We start from the raw sequence: 6,747 nt of genomic DNA, 5'->3' as shown, positions 1-6,747 counted from the left end.
CCAGCACCTCCTGTCTGCCATCTGGCTCGCGCGAGAGCAGGTCGGGAGCTGATTTTCCGCGCCTGGCACGTGCTCGACCGTAAAGTCGAACGACTGTAGGAGCAGCGCCTAGCGGATCAGCTTCCCCTTCCTCCCCTGCATGGTGTGGAGCCAGGTGAGGCAGCGGTTGTTGGTGCGGAGGGTGAAATGCCTGCCCTCCAGGTGTGGACGGTATTTCTTCACAGCCCACACCACCGCCATGCACTCCTGTTCGTTGCTGTGGTACCGCCTCTCCGCCGCGCCGAACTTCGCGCTGGCGTAGTCCACCACCTGCCGTTCTCCGTGGTCGTTCACCTGGTACAGCACGGTTCCGGTTCCCAGGGCGCTTGCGTCCGTCTGGAGGACGAGTGGGTGCTCGGGGTCGATGCGGGCCAGTGTGTGGCACCGGGTGAACGCGCTCTTGACGGCCTCGAATGCCGTCTGGGCGGGCGAGCCTCAGTGGTAGCGGACTTGGGGTGACAACAGGTCCATAGAGGCGCGATGACTTGTGAAAAATTCGGAATATAGTTACGGAGCCAGTTCAGCAGCCCGATGAAGCGCTGCAGTTGCTTCCGGGTGCGTGGGACTTCCGCCATCGCGATCTGCTGGAGGTGACCTAGTTGGGGGCGGTTTCCCTCCGCGTTGACCAGTGGCCCAGGAAGTCGACCTCGGCGGCTCCGAGATGGCATTTGGCTGGGTTGGCCGTCAGGTGGTTTGTGGCCAACCGCTCCATCACCAAGGCCAGATGGCGGCAGTGGTCCTCCCAGGTGTCTGAGTACACTATGATGTCGTCCAGGTATGCTAGGGCGAACTGCCCGATGTAGCCCTCCAGCACACGGGTCATCATGCACTGGAAGGTGGACGGGGCGCACTTTAGGCCGAACGGCATGGCTCTGAACTGGAACCTCCATCCGCCTGGCACCGTGTACGCCGTCTTCTCCCGGCCCCCGCATCGTATGGGCACTTGCCAGTACCCGGACTTCAGGTCCAAGGTGCTGAAGACCTGGGCCCTTCCCAAGCCGGCTACGGCGGCCTCGACGCTAATCTGGGGGGGCAGGGCGCTGACGGTCACGGCATTTAACGGCCGGAAGTCCACACAGAATCGGCTTGTCCCGTCTTTCTTGTTGGCCAGCACAATGCACGCATTGTACCGGTCGCTCCGCTCGCCAAGTTGGCGGCGCCTCGATGGCTCGTAGTCCTCGGTGTTGGTGTGAGGGTGAGTCCCGTAGTGCGGTGTTCCGCCGGGCTTTTGGTGGGCCGTCACCCCCTCGGGTGCTCGTGGTCGGGCCGCGCTTGCAGGCTCTCTGGAAGTTGCGTTCTGTCTCGCGTGCTTCCTGCACGTACTCCGCTACACAGCCGGTGTGGCAGCGATGCAGAAAGGGTACCTCACTAAGCCCGTGATGATGGGCAGTGCCCCAGACAGGGGGGTGCCGGGCGAGATGCGGCGAAACAATTGGAGTTTAGTGGCGATGAACGCCTCCACCGCCTCGCTGTCCTTCTGCCGAGCTTCATAGAATGAGGCGGAACACTCGACGAGGGGCTATCCTGTGTCGAACCAGTGTCGGAACGTGTCCGTGAACTCGCCCCATGGCATGGCAAACCGGCCCCACATGCTCCACCAGCTCCGAGCGGTCCCTCGCAGCTGCTCGCTGACCCGCTCGGCCCACTCCGATTGGTGCGTCCGGCACCTGGTCAGGCGCGCCTCGCACTGCGTCAGGAATTTCCCTGGGTCCTCGTGCGGGGCTCCGGCGAACTCTGGCAGAGTCACTCTGCGGGGCGGCAGGGCTCATGCCAGGTCTTCCAGGCCGGGCCACATGCACTTGGCCTCGGTGATGTCCAGCGCGTGCGTCGCACGGCCAGGGTGCGAGCTCCAGTCGCTGGCGTGGGTGGTTGGGGGGGCGGTGATGGCAGGGGTGGTATGGCTCGGTAGGGGTGTGTGGTCCACCGGTGGTGTTCGCGCCTGTAATTCCGTCTCTGTGCTGTCGTGCCACGGTTCTATGAGCGCTTCGATCTTGATTGCCGGCAAGTTGTAATCCGGTGCGCATTTACATGTCTGTAGAGGGTTCGCTTTCCCCGTTACCAGGTCCCTGCCCTGTGGCCAGTAGCAGACTCGACAGGTGTTCATCTTGAGTCTGTCTGCCATTGCGTCGCGCGGCGCGTCGTTGTTGAAAGTCGCTTCGTGCGCGCACGTGACTCTGTTTACAAACAGACTCCCGGAGAATGACGATAAGGTGAGGGGGGTTGGCGCGCGCGCTGATTCGGGCCGCTGGCCGAGAGGCGCCCGGACAGCCGCACAAAAGGGAGAGCCGAGACTGGCCACTGCAAAGGGGGGATGCGGATAGCCGTGTGTAGCGGCGGCACAGAGCGCCCGGACAGCCGCACAAAGAGGAGAGCGCGAGGATGTGTAGGTGGATGGGGGGGGGGGTGGTGTGCGGGCGAGGATGTTCGCTGAAGGCCCAAAGGGGAGGGGTGGGGGTGAAAGTGAAAGTTGGCTGGGGTCGGCGCGGGCGGTGACGCGCTCTTCCGGGTGGTCCCTTTGTCGCTGCCCCTCTGTGTGCCAAATTCCACTGCACGCATCCAAAATGGCCGTCTTCTGTCCTGTTTGTCTGATTTTGTGTGTTTTTTGTGATGTTTGGCTTTAGTTATGCCCAACGCAAGGGCGCCATTTGCCGTCACCCGACCTATGTTAAAGGCCCGGGGGGTACCTGACGGGCGCTACGGGCGTCGCGGTGCTCTTGTTGTCCGGAGGGGCGCCAGGCTAGCGGGCTGCTAGGCCGTTGGTGTTGGGTCCTGGGTACTCTGCTCCCGCGTGCCCCGCCAGGTACGCGGCTTGAATCTACGCTGAATGCCTCTCCCTTGACTGTGAAGGCCGCTCGGCCATGTGGAGGACGGGAGACTCCGGAAAATTAGTGTACACGAGTTGGTGAGAATTACCTTTAATCTAGTCCCGCTACAAAACACTCTCACCAACACTTGGCGACGTCTAGCCGTTACACAATTAACACAGAAAAAACATAACACTACGCGACACTAATGTTACCGCGGCATTCTCGCGGGACGCGGGTCGATGCTCGCTGGAGACGGCCAGCGCTGAACATTAACGGGTGCAGGGAGGGCTCTGTGAGCGGGCTCCTAAATTCGGCGAAACACTTACGTGTGTGCAGCCGGCAGGCATATGCACGGCGTCTTTAAGTAAAAACACTTTCGCTGGAGTCAGCCAGTACGGTACGTTCTGTGCTACGATACGTATCGCGGTATCACACTGAAGACGGTCGGGATAGGCCCGGCTCCGCAAAATACGCGCCGAGTAGACGTGGGCAGCGGTGAATTAACAAAAGGTTTTAAATTTAAAGATTTAGTACAGATGAAAAAACAATCAATGAAAGAAACTTGGATGCTGCCCACGGACAAACGTCTGTTCCCGGCGCGGAGTGGTTCGAGACTGCCGAACATGGCCGCCTGGCAAGGAAGAGAAACTTTCTGAGTCGGCGTCAAAAAACTTATATTAATTGAATTTACTCTATGACAAGTTAAAACATGTTCCAGGTGCCCAATTAAAATGTAGCACCTGGTAATTGGGTGCTTAAGGCTTAACAATGATTTAATGTATTTAATTATTTAAATTGTGACATCAAGTTGGCGACTGTAAATTTACTAACATATTGTCCCACTGTGAATTGTTTTAGAGGGATTTCTCCTATTCTTACTTGATCATAGTCACGGGCATTTTAATTAAGGCCAATGGCCGCGGTGACAGTTAATGAGGTTTTTTGTCTATTGGGGTCACACCCGAGGCGCTCGCTTGACTCAATCCGGCTGGGCAAGGGGCGCGCTCCGAAAACGGGATACGGTACTGGCGGTGCGGAGCACGGGCTTAAAGGCCATGGTCGGTACGACGTCACGACCTACTAAATCAAAACAGCAAGCATCCTATACCACAAACTAATTCCATTAGTATCGGAATAATTTGGATACGTATTACAAAACTATTAGTACAAAAATGAAACTTACACCAGTTGATGTCGTACCGACCGAAGGCCAAAAGCCCGGCCTCAGTCCGCAGTACTAGCTCCTGCTGGCGGAACACACCCCTCGCCAATTCTTCACCCAGATGAGACGATGGGCATAACCTTGGCGCATGGAGGGAGTGTTCCCCCCTCCGCACACCAACCCCTGAGGAGTTCTGATCAGCTCGCGGCCCGGAGCAGACGTGCGCGTACCATGGGGAGCCTTCAAGTTTTGTCTCTCTGATTCTTCACAACTGGTAACTATAGTCATCACCAAATACCTTTTTCAATGCAACTCCCTAAACGACTCCGGGTCGTTTTTTTTTCTATGGTGCAGGGATTAACCCGGCTGTCGCTACTTTCCAAGTCAAGCCACCGAGTCTAGGGGACACGCTGGGGCCGATTAACCCACTCACGGTTAGACGACAGAGCTAGCCTGGCGCCCTCCCGGAAAACACCCCAATTTTCACGTAAAGCTCCTTAGACTCGCCGCGGGAATCACACCCGAAATGCCGGCTGATGGCCAATGGCGCCCCTGCGTCTGGCAAATAGTGCAAAATAAATCAGCAAGAGAAACACCCGTCAAGCGAAACTGGACAGAAAACAAACCAGGAAAAATCTCAAAACATAATTCTTCAGCCATTCCCAACTTGGACGACAAAGCGGGCACGAAACGGCCATTTTGCGGGCGAGAACGGATCAGGTTCAGACAGACAGTGCGTCGAGGCGAGAGGACATAGGAGCTTCTCCCCACCCCTCCGCAGCAACCTGCTTCACGACCTTCGCGACGCGGGAGCGCGACGCCACAGCCCAACATGCCCTCCCCACAACTACCGTTTTCACCTCCGCTTTGTGCGGCTGTCCGGGCGCTCTCGGCCGTCGCTTCGCACGCCCATCCGCATCCCCTCCTTTGCCGCGTCCATCCTTGACCTCCGCTTTGTGCGGCTGTCCGGGCGCTCCTGGCCGCCTCTGCGCACGGCTATCCGCACTCCCCCTCCTCCACCCCGCACGTTCGGTCCTCCACTTTTTGCGGCAGTCCGGGCGCTCTCGGCCCCTACCTTCACACGGGTGTCCGCACCACCCCCTTCTCCCGAGCCACTGGAGCGGCGCGCGCAACCAATCCGCCCTCCCAATCGCGATCTCCGCTTTGTGTGGCTGTCCGGATGCCTAGCCCGCAGACCCGCTAAGGCGCGCGCGGAAAGTCAACGATAACAGCTGTCCAAAGCCCCAAGAGTCGCAACACAACTATGTTTCACCAAACATCCATCAGGACATGCGCACACTGCAAGCAACCGAGAACCACCGACTTGCTGACAGGCTCACTGCCTTGGCAAAGAACATGCCAATGCGCAGCGCAAACCAATACCACGTCACCAAACAACCATCGAACCAAGAATAGTGGAACATAGACTAGGAGAAGATTTGGAAGGAAAAATTAGAGACAGGGTATACAATACCATCACAACTCACACTGACAGTGCCAGTCACCGGGAACAAGCCAAACACATGTTACGGCATGCCCCCACACCAAACCACAGCACAACCGATTGGGCACGACATTGCAACGCGACCCACCAACATGAGCATGGAGTCGGTGCGAATCGCCCCATACTCATCGAGGTTACCCGAATTCAGTGGTGCACCTCATGAGGACCCTCGCGCATACCTCCACCAGTGCGAAATCCGACTCACGCGAAGCGGAACCCCAATCGACGAGTGGCCCGAGCGGACCAGCGAACAGCTGCGGGGAAGCGCCCTGACCTGGTGGCGCCTATGGGGCCGCTTCGATATGGAGTGGAGGGAGTTCACGGAGGCCTTCAGCCAACGGTTCGATGCAGGCGCGACAATGGTGCAATGCACCGTGCAATTATACGGGAACACACAGCGAGATGGCGAACCTGTTGAGAACTTCGTGGCACCCAAGCTACAGCTCTTCAAGCGCATAACACCACTCGCAGAGCCCACCAGAGCACTCCCCACCATCACCGTACTGTTGAGGGACGATATCCAGCTGTTCATGCACGTCACCCACGTAAACACCATCATGGAATTTGTGCAACTCGCTGTAGCGACAGAGCAAAATGTTCAGAGGATATAGGGAAGGAGCGCACGTGGCCCCGAGCGAGAACGGAGCAGCCCACCCAACCGCCGACACCTGCTAGCAATCCAGGCAACACCACCCCAACCACAACAGAGGGGCCCCAACCTCAGGGAGCCGAGAACGCTACGCACCGATGGCCTGACGTGGCCGGAAGCCAGCGGGAGTTATCAACCGCCGCAGTGCAGGTTAGGATGCTCCCAGGGCATGTACCACTGGCACAGCGACTGTCCTAGGGGGGCAAACGTCCGGCACACTACACAACCCGCCAACTGGCTATCCACCACCTCGCACTTCCAACAGCCGATGGGAAACGAGTAATGGGGGGACACAGATGGAGCCCCCCGCCCGCAATACCGACACACGAACCAGGTGATGCCATGACCCCGGCAAACCCACCGACGACAAGGGTAGCACGACGTGAACCACTCACCACGACACTCACAACAGGATGCGATGACCCCAGCGCCACACCACGCTCAACTGCCGAGTGCATCCACCATGCCAACATACGCCACATCAGCACCGGTGACAACAACAATGAGCCACGACAAGCGCTGCCCACCACAACACCTCACTACCGAAGACCACCAGGTATGCCAACTACGTCAGAACCCACCACGA

Source organism: Bacillus rossius, chromosome 1, assembly GCF_032445375.1.
Source record: "Bacillus rossius redtenbacheri isolate Brsri chromosome 1, Brsri_v3, whole genome shotgun sequence".
Classification (NCBI taxonomy): domain Eukaryota; kingdom Metazoa; phylum Arthropoda; class Insecta; order Phasmatodea; family Bacillidae; genus Bacillus; species Bacillus rossius.
This window is presented reverse-complemented; position numbering follows the sequence as displayed.